We start from the raw sequence: 24,403 nt of genomic DNA, 5'->3' as shown, positions 1-24,403 counted from the left end.
TTATGCATCTGTAAAATCATATAACTTGATTCCATATTTAAGAGCAGAGGTGGTCATGAGTTCAAGGAGATTATCTACACATTTTGATTTTTCACTATTTGGGGTTCATTTGAGTGGGCAATTTTGATTGGGAGAACAAGGATTTATAGGTTTTAATAATGACGGGGAAGCCAATCTCACTACATAATATATTCGATCCACATAGCCTCAAGGCGATATATATACATTTTTTTTCTCATTACTTTAAGAAATGATAATGATTACCTCAATTTTATCGAGCTTAGCTAAATAATTAGGACTTCTATTTAGAAAATTGTGTCTTAGCCCTTATATGCAAATGATTTGCTTCTTCTTGTGATGTTCAATCTTAATTTTAATATATTAAAAACATAATATAATGATTGGATACTAGAAATAAATGACACATTTCTAATTGATTCACAATATTCATGGTCACCACTCACAATCTGGAGGTGGACAGAATCTGATCAATCAAATCTTTTCTTAAGATTTTTCCAGATGGGGACTTCGGAATTGAAGTCACAAATGCCACTCGACGTATTTTCTTGTACGGTGAAACCTGCACTCAAGTACCACACCAAATTTCTCTCAGGGGTGGACAAGATGAACCAAAGAGTTATGTTTATTTTTAAATACCCTAGGTATCTGTAATTGGGCTCTACATGGATCAGTTAGTCAGCCCAAAAAATTGAATATAAATTTTTTATCACTAATATAACTTTACAAAACACTTCAGGTTCCAATATAAAATTTTCATCACTAACATAATTTTACATAACACTTCCTTGCAAAATGAATCATCTAAAAAGCAGAAACATAAACTAGATCTACAATTAGCAAACAAAATAGGGAAGTGCATTTACCTGTTTTGCAACAAAGGTTTTTACATCCTCCTCGCACAGATTGCTACCAGGCTTCCTCACAACAAATGACATTGGTACTTGACCTGCTTCCTGATCAGGATACCTGACACACAGAATTGTATGCCTAAATTAATTAGTAGGAATGCAAAAATCTAGCGTGCAAACGAAGGAGATTCAGTAATGTTGCCGAGGGTCTGTGCTATCAGCCCAAATGTTGAATTTTGGCTACCACTAAAAAAATGTTTATTAGATCCAGAAGTGGTAAAATCCAGCTAAGTGTTGAGCTTTTTTGAAAGTATGTTAGCTCAAAAAGTATGGTAAATGCTACTCACGGGATAACAGCTGCATCAGTAATCTCTGGGTTTGAGAGGAGCAATTCCTCCAATTCTGCTGGAGCAACCTGCCAAGATAAATAAATTCTGATGGATTTGCATCAAACTAAAGGTCGCTGAAATGCTAATTCTTCTAGGGGTAATTTGTTATGTATTAAAAGGTAAGGTAAATCAAACACTAATCAGGAACGGAAATATAAGTGATCACACGAAGAACACCAACAATTATCATGGGAAAATTCTAACTCCAATGAAAAACCTAGATTAATAAAATTTTATTAGTTTTTGGCGAAAAATTAAGAAGAATTATCATGGAAAACTCTAACTCCAATGAAAAACCTAGATTAATAAAATTTTATTAGCTTTCGGCCAAAACCTTGATCAAGTCTGCATGCAGGGGCCTTACTCAACTCTTGGTCCTATACACTAACTGGAGAGACCCTACTCAACCCTTAGCCCTCAAACTGCTCAACCGTTGATACTTGACACACATACAATAAAACTGCTCAACCGTTGATACTTGACACACATACAATAAAGACAAATAAACTTATTTATAAACTTCATTCAAATACAACTCACATAAAATCAAGAATCACAAAACCATATACCCAAAACTATTAACTATAGAATATCCTTTCATTAATCTCAACATAACCAAAATTATAAAAATAAAAATCCTAAGAAGATAAAGATTTTGAATTTGCATCGAACTAGAGCTCCCTGAAATGCTTTGTACCTGAAATCCTTTGTACTTGATCAACTCCTTCAATCTGTCCACAACAAAAAGGAAGCCATCCTCATCAATGTAACATAGATCCCGGTTTTCAGCCATCCTTCAGAGTCCAAAGTTGATGCAGTTGCTTCATCATTACCAAAATAACCTGCATGAATTACTAAAAGCTTTGATGGTATTTCTCTGGTCAGAACCTGGGACAGATCAAGCCATGCCGAAATGCTGGACCTGTCTCTAGCTAGATAAATATCGATACTGTTAACACAAATCAATTTTTTTGAAACATGGTTTCAAAAGCCTTGAAATATGATTACTGTACGAAAGAGGAACGATGATTTCTTTGGCTACAAATCATTTAACTAAAATTACTGGGGATGTGTAATTTTATGGCAGATTTCAAATTTCATTGTAGATTGTTTTGGAAATCTAATAAATATTAACAAAGTGAAATAATTATATTTTTGGTTTTGCTTGATTTTATTTTTACGGTCCATTGCCAATTGAGCTATCTCAAAATATAAAATAAATATAAACACAATTATTATAATGATATAAAAAATATATCTCATTTAAATAAATTTTGTGTTTTTTTGAGATTTACACTTAAAATCTGGGGATTATGTATGATAATGGTCTGCAGTTGCTTATAAGTGAGATTTTTTGAAAAGTTTTCCTGTTTATTTTGGGATCTAATTTGTCTAGAATCTGATAAAAATTTATTGAAATCACAAGTTTAACGAATTAATTCTTCAGAATAAAATTGACAATGCTGAATAAACCAGTTTAAACAATACCCATTAAAATCTATCCACAATTTTTTCACTGTATTTTAACCAGAAATCCCAAAAAAACTCTTAAAAAAATCTCACCTATACCACTCTGGTTGGTATAGCCTCGGTATAGCCTCCTGATACTCAGCACTCTCCAAATCTCACACCAAAAAAATAAAAAAATGGCAGTGTGGTCTGTGATTTTTCTTTGTTTAATGGTTAAGAAAAGCTATATGGTCTTTGGCCTTTTTTCGAATTCCGAAGAAAATATGTAGAATGATGGGTAGGAATACCTTTCATTATTGTCGGTCCCCGCAGCCAAAGCTCGCCTTTATGGTTGGGTGGCAGCGCTTTGCCAGTGACTGTGTCCACCACTTTGGCTTCCATGTTAGCTGCCAGCAAACCTGTTGTTCCATATCGTGTGTTTTCTTCTTTGGTTTTAATGAATGTCACTGGGCCCATGGACTCTGTCAACCCGTAACCCTACAAAATATTAATTTACAAACACTAGAATTTCAGGCTTAGAGGAATGGAAATCCCAAACAATAAAATAACATTTGATAAAATGGATACCCATTGGGCTTTGTTTTGTATTTTTTTAATCAACAAAGATAATAAGAAAATTAAGCTGATGATAATTATTTTTCTGTTTAATAATATAATAAACAAATTGTGATGTAATGATTTTGAATAAGCCCTTGGAAAGTAAACATCCTTTGAATAATATACTTAATATTATATATGTTAAAATATTTACGATTTAATTAAAAACAATTTTAAACTGTGATGAGAGAAAATTACTTTGTTGTCAAGATTCACATCAACTTATTTAATTAAAAAAATAAAATAAACATGAACAACCCATATTATAATAATATAAAAATTCACCCAGCTGGAAAAATGGACTACTTCAGTTGGTCACATTGTTCAGGAAAACTTTATATGCGATCTAAAGAATGGCCTTTTTGAGAAGAAATCTGATGAATTTCAACATGCGTTCATCAACCATTTCAACATGCCTACATCATAAATTTTATGTGACCCCATATGAATGAGAACTCTGACTTAATGCATCACGGAAATCGACAACCGAAAAAGGATGATGCCACTGTGCATACAGAGTCAAGTGTTGGGCTTTTATAACCGCTTATGTGATCGTGGATTTTGAAAATATCTAGGAAGATGATTGAAAGTTTAAATTTAAAAAAGATGATGTCATTGTGTATATAAAAGGAGTGGTCTTGTTTGGAAGTTTTGAGGGTGAGTTTTTCTCATCAATTTTTTCTAAAATCCGATAAGAATTTATTGAAATGACAAGTTTGATGAGTAATCTTGCACAATCGAAAATCCATTGTGCAATCTATATATAGAGTCAAAAACTATTTTAAATAACAGAAATCAAGATTTCACCTCAAATTTTTCCATCCAGCCCCGGAAAGTCCAAAAAATTGCACTAAAGACAACTCCTTTGGAAAGGAGGATATTAAGGTGGAGGAATTGCTTGGATGATCAAAGGTGATTGGAATCCGGGTGAAAAAATTCAAAAAATCCTCTAGTAGCCTTATTTGAATCATGTTTTTGACGGTGGAAATGGACTCAACGCCATCGAAAATCTTTGGAGCACCCAAAAGCTTGAAGTTTAACGACTATAACCTGGATTTACAAAAATCCCTGCCAGATTTAATCAAAATCTTGTAAGAATTTCTATAATTTTTGGAACAAAAAACACTCTTTAGAATACGGTTTTTGTAAATATTTTAGAAAATGAATAAAAATCTAGTGAATTTACCTCTTTCAAAATTTACAGATAAGTGTTTGGTTTTTATCATATGAAAAATTTATAAGTGTGTGTTTGATTTTTATCATAGTTCATGTTAATCATAGATTTTGAAAATATCAGAGAATCTGATAAATTAAAAGAAAATGAATTTACCTCAGTCAAATTTTATCATATTCTCAAAATACACCCAGGGTGGAAAGTACAGTTCCTAAGCTTAAGTCAATTGCTAATTCCACGAATATTAAAAAATTAGAGAGACATGGGTCAATCCTAACGATGCACCCGGGAACAGATGATTTGGAAAGTACACAGGGTCAATGCTAAGAGAGTGTATCCAGAGTGGTAAATTTGTAGTTGAGGAAATAAATAATTTTGATAGTGATTACAGAAGAGAACAAACTTGTAATTGATTACAGAAAAGATGAAATTTGCAAATTAGGAATTAAATGTCACCTGTTTAACCTGCACATTCGGAAACAGAGCACTGAATTTGTCGATGGTGTCTCTGCCAAGCGGTGCTCCGCCGGACTCGATCGACTGAAGCGACGACAAATCGTAGTTGCTAACAATCAGAGACTTGTTTAAAGCAACGAGAATTGGAGGAGAAACAGGCAGAGAGTTCACTCTGTACCGCTTTATGCTCCAAAGCATTTCACCTAAATCGAACTTGGGCATGACCACCATGGTATTCCCAGTTGCAATGCAAGAAACTGTATAGAAAAACCCAAAAACATGAAACATAGGGACTGTGCACAAATATATCTTGTCCCCTGCTCCCATATCGTCCCTGCTCAGAATTCCTGCGATCAGACTTCCATGGGTGGAGATGACTCCCTTGCTCTTGCCCGTCGTCCCGGACGAGTACAGAAGCGTGGCAGTGTCCTCCTGCTTGATGTCCACGGAAGGAAAACAGCTAATGGCGGAGTGCAAGAGGAGGCTTAAACTAGAAATACAGCCCTCTGCTTTTGTGTAATTACCCTCTATCACAATAACAGGCAATTGGGTGGTACGGGCCTTTTCTATCAGATTTTCTGGTGCGAAGATAATCACGGTTCCCGAATCCTGGGCCTGCTTCTTAATCTCATTTTCTGTGCACAACGGATTGGCGGTGGTGAGGATTGCTCCGATGGAGAAAATAGCGAGGTGGATGCATGGGAGGGCGATGGAATTGGGGGAGAGCACCAGCACCACGTCGCGTTTTCGAATCCCCAAGCCATGCAGTCCCGCAGCGATGGCTCTGACATTCTGGCGAAGGGCCGGATAACTTAGCGAGAGGCCACTGGGGGCGTCTACCAGGGCAATGGGCTGACTCTGGTGGTGTTGTTGTTGGTGGGAGAAGATGAAGGTAGTGACATCCGTGTGTTGAGTGGGCAGAGGAATGGGATCTTTTTTGGTGTAGTAGATTCCACTCTCCATGCTGTAACCGCTCTTTGCATCCATAATTGATCGCTGCTGCTGCTACTCCGCTGTCACTAATTTTCTGCCATTATTTTTGTGTCAGTTGAGGATTTGGTGTACATCCCTGACCCTCGCACAGCATTCACTACTAAGTAACAGGATCAATATATAATGTTCGCCCAGCCGTGCTGAATCGAAAAAGAGGGAAAGAAATACGTAAGTCGTTTAATCCCTTAAACGAGGTTTTGCACATGCAAAAGACCGCTGTCAATGCTTTTCAAAGATTTTTAAAACGGTAACTATTTTCCTTGGGATGGCCAACGCTATGTGCCTCGGAGGGTTTTTTAAAGGCTTTTTCTTAATTTTTAAAAGTCGAAAGCTATCCCAACGGCAAGATTAAAGGCTTTGAGAGAAATATTCGAAAGGGTTGTTTCATACAAGGTTATTAAAGGTTGTAAATATTAAAAGTTTTTTTATATAAAAAAGGAAGGGATTTCAAATATAATTTTTTTTAAAGAAGCTTTTACTTTATTATTATTTGGAAAGAGTGCAGGTTATAAAAAGTTTTAAAAAGGAAAGTTGGTATGGTTTCAATGAAGTATTATGCAATCAAGAAAGTAATCATAAGACCAAAAAAATGTAGATATCATTGCCATGCATACCAAGAAGTCTAGTCATGTATATCAAGAAGTTTAGTTGAAGATGGAAGAGAAATAGAGGTTGACTAGTAGAGATTGTTGCTATGTATACCAAGAAGTCTAGCTATGTATATCAAGAAGTCTAGCTGAAGGTGGAAGAGAAATAGAGGTTGACTAGTATAATGTGGATTGGCTACCACCTCCTCTTATGTTTATTGGTAGGTGGAAGAGAAATAGAGGTTGACTAGTATAATGTGGATTGGCTACCAACTCCTCTTATGTTTATTGGTAAAAAAAATTTGATTTTTGGGTTGTCAAAATGCAATTTTTTCTTCAAGGCAAAGAGTTAATTGACTACTGGTCTAATAGTCCTTACTAGCCTAGATTGATCTTAATTTGGCTAAAATTTTGACTTTTGGGTTCTCAAAATGCAAACTTTTCTTCCAAGCAAAGAGTTAATTGAGTACCCATCTAATAGCCCATACTAGCCTAGATCTATCTTAATTCCAAATTTACCAAGCACCTACTTAGTACTCAGTAAATTAATCTCGTATGTAAGCAATGCATGGAGAGTCAATGCAAGTTAGTTAAAGTTCATTTTAGATTTGGAAAAGTGTAATTTAGCACAAGTTTGCATGAACAAGTTATCGGGAGTTCAGTTAAGTCTAGTTAGAAATAACATGATTCCATATTTAGTAGGTTTGGGCTTTATATACCCATGGTTGGGTCATTGTGAGATGTATGGGGTGAGAAGATCCAAGAAAAAGGTTGAATTGTATGTGAGAAAGTTTAATGAATAGAAGTTTAATTGTGTGTATTTTGGGTTTTTCCTTTGCCTTTCAAGCAATATTAAATGGGAGGTTAATGTAACCTTCATTGACTTTTACCATTTCCCACTTATCCTTATCATTTTTATCAAGATACTTGCTCTGAGAAAGGGAAGGTGTGCGATTAGAGGGTTCTTGTGACCTTGTGATATTGTTATTTTTTTGGATCTTAAGTGGATCTATGCATATATTTTTTTGGATTTTAGGTGGATCAATGTGTACGCTTCTTCTTGGATTAGATTGGAGCCTTGTAAGAAGTGCAAAGACAAGTTCCTTAGTGTGAAGCTTAGAAGTGTCTGGAGACTTTTGAGGGAAACTAGAACACTTGGTTCCTTAGGGCCCTATGACTTCTTGGTTGGTCTTAGGGATTGCAATGATAGAGAAGGGGGATGCACTTTCTTGGGTTATGCATGGTGTGCCATTGGAGTTTCGCACCTTGGTTTAAATTTGTTGTGTGCTAATTGTGGACCACTATTGGTTTGGTTAGTGATACAACTGGAGGGATTGCAATGAAATAAAAGATTTAAGGATAATGTTCTTATTGTCATTTATGTGCTTTTGTTGTGTTAAATATATATATTTAAATATGTTGTTATGCTATACATGTTTTCTACATGTTTAATTATGTTGTCATGGTCATGTGAATATTGCATTCATAGTAAAAATGCATTAGGCCTACATCATAGAGTATTATGGTACTAGGGGTACTTAATTAGCAATATGGGCATGGGAGCCACTTTATATGAGGAAATTCAAAAACTAAATTATCATATTAAGTTTGGTGATAATGTGACCCAACTTGAAGATGGTTAGATTTGCTACAAAGTGCTATTAGAGTGAGGTTACATCACTTGTGTTATATGGACAAAGCTAGCATGTTAGAGGGATTTTTTTGACAAAATATATCTACAAAGTAATTAATAAACTTATTCCAATAAAATTGGGAAGAAACTTTAAGAGAATTTGAGACAATTGGAAATATCAAAAAACCCTAATTTTATTATCTGTTAGTGGGGTGAATTTGGACCAAGAATGATTAAATTTTAAATTTCCATATACATTAAAATGTGGATCACAAATTCTTTCCAAAAAAAATGTGAATTACAAACTATAGGCTTTATCAAAGCCAAAGAGTTTCCAAAAACAATGTAAATCACAAACTATAAGCTTTATCAATAAAAATGTGAATCATGATTAGAAAATTTATCTAAATTAAACTTCATATATTAACAAAAGTCAAAATCACACATCAACAAATTATGAAAAATCACACCCAAATAAATAAATTTATCTATAATGCTAACATCAAAAAACAACAAATTATGGAAAATCACAACCAAATAAACAAATTTATTTATAATGCTAACGTAGAAAACCAAATAAATATGTTCCACTTCACCATAAACAATGTATTTAAAATGTTTTGTTAACCTACCTATTTTAAAACAAATTTTTAAATTTTATATAATATTTCCATAAACCTTATGGCATTTTATTAATTATAAAAAACGATCATTTTGATTAAGTAAATCATATTACGTTAAAATTATTGTCTATAATTAGACTCGAGAACACACGAATAAAACTCTCATTTGGCTTTGTGCCATTGTTAGCGTTTCAATGCTTCTTATCTTCAACTTAAATATAGGAAGTCAACGCTTGCACTTTCTACCACGGAAATGGCAATTGCTTGCTGAACAAGCCATAACAGTATATCTTTTGTTATTTATTTATTTTATAATAACAATGAGTTAAATTATGGGAAATCACAACCAAATAAACAAATTATTTATCATGCTAACGTAGAAAAACAAATAAATATGTTCCACTTCACTAGAAACAATGTATTTAAAATGTTGGGTTAACCTACCTAGTTTAAAACAAATTTTTAAATATTATATAATATTTCCATAAACCTTATGGCATTTTATTAATTATAAAAACAACCATTTTGTTGAAATAAATCATATTACGTTAAAATTATTGTCTATAATTAAACTCGAGAACACACGAATAAAATTTTCATTTGACTTTGTGCCCTTGTTAGCGTTTCAACGCTTCTTACCTTCAACTTAAAGGTATAGGAAGTCAACATTTGCATTTTCTACCACGGAAATGGCAATTGCTTGCTAAACAAGCCATAATAGTATATTTTTGTTATTTATTTTATAATAACAATGAGTTGGACTTTAATGGTTTTGAATTTTTTTTATTTTTTTTCCAAAGAGAAAATTGAACTTTTTATAACAAAAAAAAAGCTACATAGTATATGCCGAAGCATTCATTTTGTTGTATGATTTGAAAATCATAGAGCTCCACAAGATATGACTATCAGTCCTGTCCAAAAACATGAAGGTAAAGATAAACCACTGCGCTGAAGCATGGACCTCCTCATATCGAGGAAAACAACCCCTATCCCTAGCTCAAAATAGACAGTATATATCAGTTTAAAACAAAGTCTGCAAGTCTCCATGAAGGAAAAAACTTTGCTTCCACTTCCCGGGTCTCCTCATTGAGGAAAACAACCCAAACAGGAAGGAAAACAAACCCATCAGACGTCTGAAAAGTTTAAAAAAATCATAAGAAACAGTGTCATGTGAGATAATCATCATAAAATCAGCTGTAAACAAAAAATTCAGGCTGTGCTAAAAGCCTGAAGAGTCCATAGTAAAGACTGGCTATGAATATGGTGGCTGATCCGACACACAGATCTCTCCCTGGTCCTCGTCCGCTATTCTCCAACTGCCCATATCTTGTTGTAGACCCTCTTTAGAAAGCCTGTCTGTTGCATCATTGCGCTCCCTGTAGATGTGGCAAAGAGAAAAAACATTAAAGGAGTACTTTAACTGTTTTTCCTCTTCTAATAAAGGTAATAAGATATAATTTTGGCATCTGCTTTGCCCATTGAACCATTTTATAACATTCAGTGAGTCCTCGAAGATCTGAACCGTGAAGATGTTCCTGTGAATTAACCAACATAGAAGCAGTTTAAGGGTAGACAACTTCGCGAAGTTATTTGTACCAATTCCTAAGCCCACTGAGGCTTTAAGGCACCTGTTTTGGTTTATGTGTATTACCAGCCTGGCTCCTGCTTTGTTGTTTTGGGAGGCCCAATCGAAATATGCCCACGGTATGCCTTCCTTGATTTGTTCCTCAATAGCTTGTCTGGGCACATTCTCTGTATCAGGCTCAGGGATATTGGTGTATATTGAAGTACATTGAATTGCAATAGCCTCATGAGGGATGTGCATATCCAAAAATATGCTCCTGTTCCTAGCTATCCAGATGCCCCATGCGATGATGAGGGGTAAATTCCGCAAGTTCCCTTCCGGATAGAGCTGCCACAATTTTTTCCAAACATTTGAGAAGAATTCCCCTTCCCAGACAACATTCTTTTGGATAAGCTTCCCAACCTCCAGCCACACCCTTTTAACAACCGGGAAATCTATAAATAGATGCCTTATTGTTTCAGAATCATTTTTGCATAGCGAGCATCTCCCTGGTCCTGACTTGTATCTGGCTTGTAGAATGTCCCATGTTGGAACCTTTCCACTGAGGATGCACCAAAAGAAAAGTCTAGCTTTTGCAGGGCTTTTCAGTGTCCACAAGTGTTTGGCCCACCATTCCGGATTCCCCCATCCTTTCTTCGACATAAGGAATTTATATCCGACTTTTGGAGAATAGGATCCGGACTCTGCATGAGCCCACACAAGCTGGTCCAGTCTGTCTCTCAGTCTCACATTTGACTTGGAGAGCTCTTGAGTAAAAAACTTCCATTCATCCCACCATTATGGCATCAGATCCAATTCCTCCCCTAATAGCCATGCTTGTCCCCAGATAGTGGAATGACCTTGTTTCTCGATCTAGTTGAGGAAATAAACACCTTTAGAGTCAAGTTGCCTTATAAGGCCTAGGGATAGTGCAAAATTTCCATTGCAGCCTACCAAGGGATCTTTCCCTATCCGAAGGTTCTCCCCTTTCCAAACCTGCCAGGACAAACCTTTCTCAATGATCTTGAAAGTGTCTATGGTAGCCTTCCAAACAATAGATACATTCCCTTTTTTCTTAATTGGGTTTCTTATCCAATCTTCTAATGGGATAGGGTCAATATAATTCCTTTTTACCACCGTCATCCACAGGTTTTCAATCTTAATTATCCTCCATCCTAATTTAGCTGCTAATAAAGGCCTGAAATTTGTGAGATCTTTTATTCCCCATCCTCCCCATTCCTTTGGCTTTGCCACCTTCTCCCATGCTACGCAAAGGTAGGACCAATTCCTCCATAGATCCTGACCAGAGAAATCTGCTGCATATCCTTCTTATTTTCTCTAGAATGCCTTTCAGAACCCATGTCAAGGCTGCCCAATAGACCGAGATTACTAGAAGTACAGATTTGATAAGGGTCAACCTTCCGGCCCTTGAAAGCCACTTGAAACTCCAATGTGTAATTCTGGCTTCTATTTTTGCTATTAGCCAGTTCCAGTCCTGTTTCCGATAGGCATTCAGTTTCAACCAGAAACCCAGATATTTAAATGGATCATCGAGTTTATGAACTTCAAAGGGTAAAACTGCTGAAATTTGGGATATCTCCTGCCTATTAAAGCCTTCCAGGATTAGCTGAGATTTCCTTTGGTTCACTTGCATTCCTGTGGCTTTCATAAAAAGATCTAAAATCCTCTTGAGTTCCTTAATTTCATTTATATTCCCGTTACTGAAGAGTAAAATGTCATCTACAAATAATAGATGAGATATAAATAGATTTATCGCCACTTCCAGACCTCTTATAGCTCCATCCCTTTTTGCCTTTTGCACTAATTGGCTCAGACCTTCAACAACCAGAAGAAAGAGCAGAGGCGAAAGAGGGCATCCCTGTCTCAAACCTCTTTGCCCTTTGAAAAAAGAAGAAGCAACTCCATTTATCAATACCGCGAAACTAACACTTGTAATACATCCCATGATCCAGTTGATAAATTCGACTTTGAATCCCAGATGAGTTAGTAACATACGGATATAGATCCAACTTATTCTCTCATAAGCTTTGGATAAATATATTTTAATGACTACCCCTTTCCTCTTCTTCTGTTTGACACTATGGATTATTTCCTGAGCAACCCCGATAGCCTCATCGATCTGTCTGCCATCCAAGAACCCAAACTGTTCATTTGATATGCATCTCGACAAAATGGGTTTCAACCAGACCGCTATCACTTTAGCAATGATTTTATAAATGCAATTACATAGTGAGATTGGCCTGAAGTCTTCAAAGGAGCCTGGATCTTCTCTTTTTGGGATTAGTGCTATGAAAGTTGAGTTAAAAGGGGGGTAGATAGCACCTTTCCTCCTGGATTCTTCAACCACCTCCGTCACTTCCTATCCAATTTGTTCGAAGAAGTGTTGGAATAGTTCAATTGTCCACCCATCTGGCCCGGACTCTTGTCCTTTGCCATTGTTTTAATAATGCTCTCAACTTCCTCTTTTGTGACTTCTCCCATCAGATTCACCGCTTCTTCCTCATCCACATAGTGGGGAAAGCATTGTGCTGTCGTGATAACCTCTGCCAGTGTGACTTCCCCTTGTTCTGTGAAAAGCTTTTGGAAATGGCTTCTTCCCATATGAGACAGAGTTTCAAAGGAGTTTTCTTCTCTGCCTTCTTCATCCTTTAGTTTCCAGATTGTGTTTGAGTTCTTCCTTCCTCTAGCATAATTATGGAAAAATTTTGTGTTTTCATCTCCTGCCTTCAGCCAAATAGCTCTACTTTTCAACCTCCATTCCTCCTCTCTTGCTAGAAGTATTTTACTTCGTTGACCTTCCAGCAACAAAATTCTATCCTTTTTCTCCTGAGTTTCATAGCCATCTGATTCAGGACTTTCCAATTCTTGGAGTTCTAGTCCAACTTTATTTAGATCTTCATCCTGTTTTTGTTTCCTAGCCTTTGACCATGCCACTGTTGCTTTTTCAGCCTCTTGAGGTTTTCCATGAACAGGAAGCCCTTTTCTTCAGTGTCATTTATTCTTGGAGATCTCCAAGTTTCTCTGAAAAGCTTATTAAAAGATTCCTCCTGCAGCCATGAGGAGTTGAATTTAAAAGGGGCTGCCGGCTTTTTAGGAGGCTTGGATAGCTCAAGAAGAATTGGAATATGATCCGAGTTTCCTCCCTCTCCTACCCATTGATGGAAGGCCGGGATCCTTGATGCTATCTCTTCACATAGGAGGAACCGATCCAATCTTTTTGCAGTTTTGGAGACCCCTGTTCTTCGATTCCTCCATGTGGGCCTTAGTTTCAATAGGTTAATATCCATCAAATTGTGAGCGTTAAGCAATTTGAGGAAAAAATCTGATAACGAGTCTTCTCTAGCTATTGGGCCCCAAGTTTCCACAGTTCCAATGGAGAAATTGAGGTCTCCACCTACCACCAGGTTTGGATTCCTCATCACCGATTTGGAAAGTAGAGAATTCCAAAAAGTAGCTCTCCCTTGACATGGACCATAGATATTGACTACCAACAGGGGGACACCTAGCTCTGAGGATAGGACTTCCATCCCCATTGCATGCTCCATCCCCCAAAGATTCCTCAATTTTAATTTTCCTTCCCTGATGCCCATGGCTATGCCTCCCGAATGTCCTATGGAATCCATTGCCTGAAAAATCCACCCTGGGAGAATGGATGATAAGACCTTTGAGACTTCTTCACCTCTGCCTAAAGTTTCTTGCAACAGTAGGACATCCAGATTGTACCGATGGACAATTTCTTTGAGAGCCAATTTTTTAGGTTTACTGGCTAAACCCCTATAGTTCCAGGAGAGAAAGATCATTTTATAACCTCCACACAGGGCTTTGCTACTCTAAGAACCCCAGAAATTGACATTTGTTTTCCATCGGCCATATCTATCATAGCTCTCACCTGAGCTTTTGACAGATCAGATTTCCTACCTCTCATTTTCCGCTTATTACTCAGGGACAAGTCCATACCCAAACCCCCTACAGGCTCCAAAGGAGGCGGTTTTTTGTCATGAGACCGGAGGTTATAATATTTTGAACCCGGGAGGGGACCTCTCCTCACTCCTTCCTCCTCACCCGGAACCCCCTCACAGTTCAGATCTAACTTGGGAATAGATGTTATGATGCTATCCACATGTGTATTATTAGGACCAGATATAGGACAATTACTAACATGAGCACAAGAATTTAAATTAACATCTTTTATAGATAAAGATGGAGAAAGGGATGGAATGCTTAAGTCCAGTCGCATACCCTTTATGTCTTCAGTGCTGGGAGCTGCAGGTGCTTCTAAGGTATCCTGGACTTGCTTCTCTGGCTCTTGAGGCTGCGCAAGAAGGGACGGAACGGGGGTCTCCTGCTGAACTGCATCCTCTACTCTTTCCTCCTGTGGCCTGTCCATTTCCATGGGATCCGACCCCTGATCCTTCTTTGATAGTGAGGTCCTTAGCTTCTCCGCCTCCAACGGTTCCTCCTCGGCCTTCCTCTGCTTCTGCCTATGCTGATATCCCAGAGGACAATCTCTTGCCAAGTGTCCGTCAACATGACATCTGTGGCATATAAATGGAAAATGTTCATAGTCCAGAGGCTGAACATAGATGGGCTCTTTATATTGGATCTTGATATCTTCCACTAGTCCTTCCCTTGGGTTCAGTCTCACCAATATCCGAGCCATCACCTTGTCCTTCGACTGAATGAAGGACATGTCTGTTTCCAAATATGTGCCGATATGGTTTCCAATGGATTTGAATACCGATTCCACCCACAAGAAGGGTGGTAACCCAGGCACGCGAACCCAAACAGGAATGTCCTCCACCTTCTCGCGCTGTGCATCGAACAGAGGAGTCCAACGTTTGAACATTACTGGGTGGCTGCCGAAAGCCCAGTTCTTCCCCAGGACCCAATCCACCACCTCTTTCTTTTCGAATTTTACCATAAACCATCCTTTCGCCAAGGATGTTACCTGGAAACCCTTATCAGGAGCCAATTGCCATTGCTGCAAGGCCCAATTTTGAATAAATTGGGCTGAATGTTTCTTCCCCCTTGCTCTACCCACCAAAGTAAGCTCAGCCACTTCGATGGCTTCATCTATCTGGACGTCCATACCTAATACTAGGTTTGCCGAGTTTTCTTTCTTCTTTATTATTTTCTGCTTTTTCCTCTTTTCCCCCGACGGCCTCTTGGATGGCCCTTCCTCCCTATTCTGAGTAGCTGCTGCACCATTTGCTAATCCCTCCTGTTGAGAATCTAAATTCTTCCCTGAGCCGGTGGTAGGGTTCCCTCTATCTTCCCTTACTGCTGGTATTCCACTTCCAAACCCTCCCACAATACCTTCTGATACCCCCAAAACTCCTGAATTCCCGAAAATGCCCACACCTCCTTCATAATCAAGGATCTCCTTCCTGAGGGCCGAACCCCGTCTAGACCCTAAATCCACCTTCCCAGAATGTGACCTAGGGTTTTTTGGGTCCTGACCCAATTGATTTTTTCTAGCAGCCGATGGTTGATCCGCCTCTGCATACCCTAAATTCTCTTTTAAACCGCAACTTGGGCTATTCCCCGCCGATTTCCTCAACCTACAACTGAAAACGATATCCTCAAGACCTCCAGAGAAGAAATGATTAAGAGGGAGGGTATTTTCTGTACTTACTTGATGGCTTTGCTGATCTTCCGCTTGCTTGAATGCAACCGATTGGATTTGTGTCTCTTATAGCAGAGAAATCGCTAAAGCTCCCTGGCCGCTCAGAAAGGCCAGCCCTAAACTCTCCTCTAGCAGACCCAGCGATTTCCTTTGATTCCAGGTCACCTCCGAGCCTGATTTAGCTTTCCCAGAGCGTCCAGCTGGCCCGATATATCGTTCAATGTTTTGTTCAGTAACCTCCAACCCCCAAACCGACAATATGTCTCCCGGTTCGGGATCAAGATCTACGGCATCGCTGGGTTTGACCATGTTTAACCGATTTACTGTAGGTAACAGCGAGCAAAACCAAGGCCGCAAACAGTCCGTTCCGAAACCCTTCGTTGTCAAGGTGCAGCTGCGAACAGCTCGGGGAAAGTGACAGCGAAGAACCTAACGTGAAACTAAACCTCGTGATGCTTCCGGCTGCCATTTTCTGTGGGGAACCATCTGCGGTCCATGTTCCCAGATGCCTTGTCTATGGTCCTTCTAGCTGTCCCTGCCTGTTCTCCACCCTTTCCACCTGCATTCTTGATCTATCAGTTGTCCACCTCCCGTATGCCTGCCTGTTAGAGTCGTAGCCTCCTAGCCCTCCAGCTGCAGAGCCCTAGGCCCCCGGCCTTGCAACCCTATCTGCAAACCCTAGCTCCCATCGCACAGTACCTTAGGTGTTGCAACGTCTCATAGACAAACAACCAATCCCTTTGTTTTATAATCCCTTCTGTTTTGAATTTCTTTTATCATCGATTTAATCTAGACTTATTTTAATTTTGGATTTATTTAAGTATTGAGAGGATCAAATCTCTCGAGGTGCAAAGCACCTCTTTTTTGAAGTGCAAGTCTCATTTTTGAGTGCATAACTTCATGAAATATTTACATCTTGAGAGATTTGATCCCTCTTGAAAGTTGATAGACCTAGAGTTAAAATGGATATACAATGGTTTATAATATCCATACATTGTGAACTTTATATATTATATATTATTGTTATATTTTTATTTATATCTCTTATTATTATAAAATTAAAGAAAAAATCCTCTAATAATAAGTATTTGATTTTTCTTTTCAATTTATCATTTTTTAATTATAAATTACCATATGTGAATATTTTATTCTTATTGATATATTTATTTTATTATCATAAATCTACATACTATTTATTTTTTATAGATTCATATATCAAAGATCATAAATGTAATATAATAGAGTAATGTAGTACAAGTAAAATAATGTGGTAAAGAGTTTATATTTTAAATTTTAATGGCTCTATTTACATCTTTAAAATCTTTGAAAACAATAATAACTTAAAACAAAACGATATTATCAAATTTTATTTACATTAATAAAAAAAAAAAAAAAAAATCTCACTCTTGAATTTTATATTTATATTTATAATTTTTTGCAAGGTACAATACAACCAACAAATCCTAGTCAATTAAAAAGATATAAAAATGTTTAACCTTAAACTTTCTTCACATATTGGTAACATTTTTCATATACTAATTAACCATTATCATAATTAACACTACATAATTAACCGTTATCATTTTGAATGCAAACATAGTAAGTATTGGTTCAAAACGTGATTATGAGCCTAGATGCATGACCCAAAAAAAAAAATAGCCATTGCTTATGATGCATTGTTGAAGTGGATCTATTTTATTTTTGGGTAAAGTGAAACAACAGACAAAAACTAAAAAACATGATTATGAGCCTAGATGTGTGGTCCAAAATTTTTTTATAACCATTGCTTATGATGCATTGAAGTGAAACAACATGAAAAAACTAAACTCAAAAAATCATTTCACAAAGGAGTCGTCTAATGAGGTGGAGGAATTGCCTGGATGATTAAAAGTGACCGGAATTCAAGAAAAAAAATTTCAAAAAATATTGTAGAGACAGTGTTTGAATCGTGTTTTTTTTATGATGGAAATGGATTCAACATCATCAAAAATGTCTAGGGCACCTAAAATTTTGAAGTTTAACAACTATAACTCGGATTTACAAAAATCCTTGTCGGATTTTCTCTAAATATGACCGGAATTTCCATAACTTTCCAAGCAATTCCTCCGGCTAGTTAGACTACGACTTTCACAAATATGCCTAAAATTGAACCCTGAATCCTATTTCAAGTATGTTCTAAAAAATGAGAGAAGAAGTTTAAAAGGAGAGTAACAACATCATGAAAAAGTGAAATAATGTGATAGAAAGTTTATATTTAAATTTTAATGGCTCTATTAATATCCATAAAACTCTTTGAAAATATTTTTATTTTTTTGTCAAGTTGTCTGTGATAAGAGGACTGAATTTTTTAGCATGTCTCCTCCCCCGAGGATTGAATTTTTTAGCATGTATCCTCCCCCTAGCACAGGCACAAACGCCCGTGTGAGGTTTGATCTTGGGTCGCCTTGATAAGGAAGCCCATCCTCAACGGGTACCTGTGTCACCTTGTTAAGTAAGCCCATCCTCAATGAGTACATGGGTCACCTTGCTAAGGGAGCCCATCCTCAACGGGTTGTGTTAGTAGGGTCTGACTAACTCTTTGAAAACATTAATAACCTAAACATAATATTATTATAAAATTTTATTTGCATTAATAATTAAAAAAAAACAAAATTTTCACTCTTGAATTTTATACTTATACTTATAAATTTTGTGCAAGTTATAATGAAAAACCGAGTCAATTATAAAAGCATATAAAAAGATAAAAATGCTTAGCCTCAAATTTTCTTTATGTATTGGTAACATTCTTCTTTTATAGGTAACACTATAGAAGTTATCATTTTGAATTCAATACAACCATTATTGATTCAAAACATGATTATGAGCCTAGACGCCCTGTCCAAAAAAATTAAATAGCCATTACTTATGATGTATTACTGAAGTTGATCTATTGAGTAAAGTAAAACAATACACACAAACAAAATCCAAAAAACCATTCCACAAATATACCCAAAAGTGAATTGTGAAAAAAAAAATTGTTGATTACTATTGAATTTTTGTTCTTTAATCATTTCTGTGTATCCTTTAAAGCTTGACTAAGTATTGTGCTTCTAGCCGATATTGATGCTTTAAATCTAATTTATAGTGTTTTAACCTTGGTTTATATGTATACATTATATATTCTAATAAATGTGTTATATGTTAAATGAAATTAACCATAAAATAGTTGCAAATTATAAAATAATATAATATTATATTAAAAAATATCTTGTGCTTTAATCCTAATTAATAGATAGAAATCATAGTGGTATTGTTTATGGAGATCATTACTTTAATGAAGATGAATGATTTGAAAAGAGTGTATCTATGTTATTAAATATGTACGGAGAATAGAAAAAATAGACGTTAGATTACCGAGAATTAGAAAATTAAAGAGAATAAAATAATTAAAAATTCAAAGGTAAACGATTGAGAATAAAAGAAATGATCTTTTTTAATGATTTTTTAAAAATGCAAGGAGAAGGGGAAGTTGAGATAAATAAAGAGTTAAAATGAATATTTTAATGTGAAATAATAACAATAGAGGGAAGTGAATGATTTAAAAATTAGAAATTCAATAAGAAATTGGAGAAATTTATGAGATATAATATAATAAGAAATTAGAGAATTTTATGAGATATAATATAATGTAATTAGAAAAATATATGATGTAATTATTGTTGTTTTTAAAAATATTTAAATACTATGAACATAAAAATAAAAGAGAGAAAGAATATAAGATTGAAAAGGGATAGAAATTAGCAATCGCACTAAATGTCACAAAAGAAATGTAGTAAGGCAATAGCATATAACACTAATCAACTTTTTTTTGATAAGTGTTGAAAGACAAAAGAATATCAAGAAAAGGTAAGGACCATGTTGTAATGAAATCTTACTACAATATTGATTCCTTGAGCCTTACAAATCATGAGGCCTATCTTGAAGTCAAAGACCTTGTTTTATTATACCAACATGAATGCGTCGCAAATAAAGAAATAAATCGTGATTTTCTACCTTCGAAATTAGAGGTCATGTTGGTACAATTAACCATATTTTTTCTTGCTCATTTCTTCCTACTATAGGCAACCTTAATTAGTACAAAGAAATTTTTTTAGTTTGAAACATGTCTCTACAAAGGACTATAACAATTTTGTAAATAAATTTTAAATTTCTATGTGAATTCAGATCTACCCTTGAATAAAAATGGACATATCTTTAATCTAGAAATTGAACCCAAGAATAGCATCAACTACACCTCTTTTTGAAATTTTTTCCTGTGTTTCTATTTCAAATGTTGACTCACCTCTGCATTGTTTCCTTCATGATCCTCGAAACAATTCAAAAGATCACATTGCTCTTTACCACTAATCTCCTTGGTGTCTTCCATGTTCTTGTTTTAATCCAACAGATTCTGCTTAAGTAAATCTAACCCATGTCATGCAGTTGAAAATAATGTAGAGATCATTCAACAACATTTAAACCATTTTATCTTGAAAATCAAGCAAGTGTGGTCCATAAGCACCACAATGAAAATATTGTTTTTTTACATCAAAAGACCACACCTCACCTTGGTTTTAAAATAATGGCCGCAAAATTTATATAACCTACTCGTCTATCTGACTAGTAAAAACATGAAAGAGTTATTGTGAATTTTGCATTTTAGACAAGAAACATAGGGATAAATTTGACAAAAAAAGTTGGATGAAGAAAAAACATGCATGTGGAAATTGTACATAGTGACCTTTGTGGTCCCATGAGAATTTAGTCATTGGCAAGTCCAAATTATTTTATGACATCCATCGACCATGCTACAATGAAATCTTACTGCAATATTGCTTCCTTGAGCCTTACAAATCATGAGGTATATGTTGAAGTTAAATACCTTATCTGATTATGCCAACATGAATGCCTCATAAATAAAGAAATAGATCATGATTTGCTACCTTTGAAATCAAAGGTTGTTTTGGTACAATTCCTCCATATTTCTTCTTGATCACTTCCTCTTGTTATAGACAACCTTAATCAGTACAACGAATTTTTTTTATAGTTTGAAACATGTGTCTACAAAGGACTATAACAATTTTGTAAATAAATTTTGGATTTTATGTAAATTAAGATCTACGCTTGAATAAAACTACACATATCTCCAATCTAGAAATTGAACCCAAGAATAACATCAAATACACCTCTGCTCGAGAAAATTTCCTGTGTTTCTTTTCCGATTATTGAGTCACCTCTGTAATATTTCCTTCACGGTCATTGAAACTATTCAAAAGATCACTTTGTTCTTTACCACTAATCTCCTTGGTGTCTGCCATGTTCTTGTTTTTCCAATAGTTGATATGAAGTTGGTTGCTTTTGTTCTTTGTGAAGACAGTAAAAAATATATGGAGTGATGGCTTTCATCACTTCAAGAGTAGTAAAAACAAGGCTATTGAGAAAATAACTCCAACACGGAGAGAGATTTGGCAGTAGTTGTGGAATTGGCGAACATGTCTTGCTCTGTGGCATTGGATATTGGGCATAGCTATCTTGATCTTGTAGAGAAGAAAGTAAATTTGCATTTAAATTTATACTACATTAAACATGAAATTTCTAACATTCAGGGCACACTTGTCATCACATTTGTAGAGAAAATTATAACAGAGTATCACACTATTCTTATCATATCTAAATGCTCCTATGAGCATTGGTAGTGGCTTTCATCACTTTAAGAGTAGTAAAAACAAATCTATTGAGAAAACAACTCCAACACTGAGAGAGATTTGGTAGTAATTGTGGAATTGATTAACATGTTTTTCTTTGTAGTGCCCGCTATTGGGCATAGCTTTATTGATCTTGTATAGAACACTCTAAATTTTCATTTAGCTTATATTACATTAACGAAATTGCTAACATTCAGGGCACACTTACCATCACATTTGTAGAGAAAATTACAATAGAGTATTATACTTTTCTTATCAGATCTAAATGCTCCTATATGCAACAACTACCTTGTGCCTCATAGTTTAAATTTGTGCAAGGAGGAGGAGTGTCAAGGTGCAAGCTAGAATAAGAAGAGGGGAAGCCATGATTCAGGTGTGTATGAAGAATCTTGTTTGGGACTTGAAAGAGATTCATTCTCGACATAACTAGAGTAAAGCTTAATAATAAAAAAAATCTCCGTACTTTGACTTTTTAAAATAAATATCTTAAAAATTAGAATATCAGTTTAAAACATTTTACTCAATTACAAATTTAACAATATTCATTTATAAAAATGTAAATACAAATATAAATTACTAATTTAAATAAAAATAGTACAAAGAATCACATTAATTACCATGGCCTTTGTTTACCTTCCTCTTATTTTTTTAAATACTTAATGTTTGTAGCTTATTCTTAATCACATAGTGTCAATTTTGTAAAACTATAATCTACAAGTTTCAAGTAAGTTTTCATTGTATTTCCGAGTGTCTTAAAAGGAACTTATTATATTTCAATAGCTGATATGAATTTGGTCACTTTTTTTCTTTTTGCAGATAGTAAAAGGTATATGGAGTGATGGCTTTCATCACTTCAAGAGCAGTAAAAACAAGGTTATTGAGAAAAGAACTCCAACACCGAGAGAGATTTGGTAGCAGCTATGGAATTGGAAAACATGTCTTGCTCTATGGTGTTGGCTTCTGGGCATAACTTTATTGATATTGTATAAGAAAACGTAAATTTGCATTTAACTTACACTACATTAACCATGAAATTGCCAACATTTAGGCACAGTTGCCATCACATTTGTAGAGAAAATTATAATAGAATATCACGCATTTCTTATTAGATCTAAATGCTCCTATATGCAGCATTGGTGGCTTTCATCACTTCAAGAGTAGTAAACACAAGCCTATTGAGAAAACAACTCCAACAGTGAGAGATATTTGGTAGCAACTGTGGAATCGGCAAACCTGTCTTGCTCTGTGGTGTTGGCTATTGGGCATAACCTTCTTGATCTTGTATAGAAGATTGTAAATTTGAATTTAACTTATACTACATTAACCATGAAATTTCCAACATTTAGGGCACACTTGTCATCAAATCTATAGAGAAAATTACAACAGAGTATCACACTTTTCTTATCATATCTAAATGATCCTATATGCAACAACTACCTTGTGCCTCATAGTTTAAATTTGTGCAAGGAGGAGGAGTGTCAAGTTGCAAGCTAGAATAAGAAGAGGGGAAGCCAAGATTGAGTGGTGTATGAAGAAGCTAGAGTAAATCTTAGTAAAAAAAAACTCACCGAGCTTTGATTTTTTCAAATAAATATCTTAAAAATTAGAATACCAATTTATTACATTTTACTCAATTACACATTTAACAATATTCATTTATTAAAATAAAAGTATAAATTACTAATTTAAATAAAAATAGTGTAAAGAATCACATTAATTACCATGGACCTCGTTTACCTTCCTTTTATTACTTTTTAAACAACTATGGTTTTGGTTTAGACCAAGAAAAAAGAGCATTAAACATTATAAAGAAATGTTAGGGTGTGGAATTATGATAGTTATCAAAAAATTTTAAGGTGATAAATCACTATCCTAAACATCATAGATATGCAAAGTTTCACATTCAAACTTGTCCAAGACATTGTCTCTGTCCATAGCCACTCGATTTGGGTTTGAAGGGCCTCCACATTCCAATTAATATGAGCCATATTACATTTTTTCTCATTTTTCATTCTCTGCGAGATTATCAAGATGTGGCCATGGCCATGACGTCATTGTTTCTCCTCCTCATGCTGTTTCTTTCACATTATGTAATAATGTGTAAATATAATGATGAAATAGTCACCACACTTCACAGAAGCAAAGAATATATGCATCCAAGACTTCAGGTGTAGGAGGTAGTTGAGAGTTCAAAACTTTGAGCCTGGATAAAGATTATGAGACTCACTAGGATTGTGGAAGGAATCAGGGATCGAACTTGCGCAATGAAGTGTGAGATGCATCGTAGCCATGGTATGATAAGAAGGGAAAGGAAAGTGTCGGGCATTCTCTGTACGCTTGCAACTTCAGAGGTTCTTCAATCAAATTCTCCTAGGGCACTCCTACACAATATTTTTTGTTGATCATGGACATGGTGAGTGATTTGGTGTGGGTGTCATGCACGAGAAATTACACTTACAATAGCTACCCCATAGAAAACCCCTCTAATGGGGTTTTCCTTCCGAAGCTTTAGAAGCTGGAGAAGGGTCGAGTGGAGAGGCTCGTTGAAGAACTTTAATAATTGGAAGGGATGAATTCCTTACCAAAGAAGTACCTGGAATATGTTCATGGGTTACAGTAAAGATCAATAAGTTGAACGATTGCGCAATTCAAGATTCAATTGACAGTTAAAGCGGTGG

General features: G+C 35.6%; 1 pseudogene; it reads right to left on the bottom strand.

The window, feature by feature from the left end:
• Nucleotides 1-460: 460 nt before the first annotated feature.
• Nucleotides 461-5,945, bottom strand: LOC149145536 (putative CoA ligase CCL5; annotated as a pseudogene).
• Between the last annotated feature and the right edge of the window lie 18,458 nt (nt 5,946-24,403).

This window comes from Pinus tabuliformis, chromosome X (assembly GCF_031772625.1).
Source record: "Pinus tabuliformis cultivar Carrire ecotype Pingquan chromosome X, CPIR1, whole genome shotgun sequence".
Taxonomy (NCBI): Eukaryota; Viridiplantae; Streptophyta; class Pinopsida; order Pinales; family Pinaceae; genus Pinus; species Pinus tabuliformis.
Note: the sequence above shows the minus strand (reverse complement) of the source record. Positions and strands in the feature narration are given on the sequence as shown.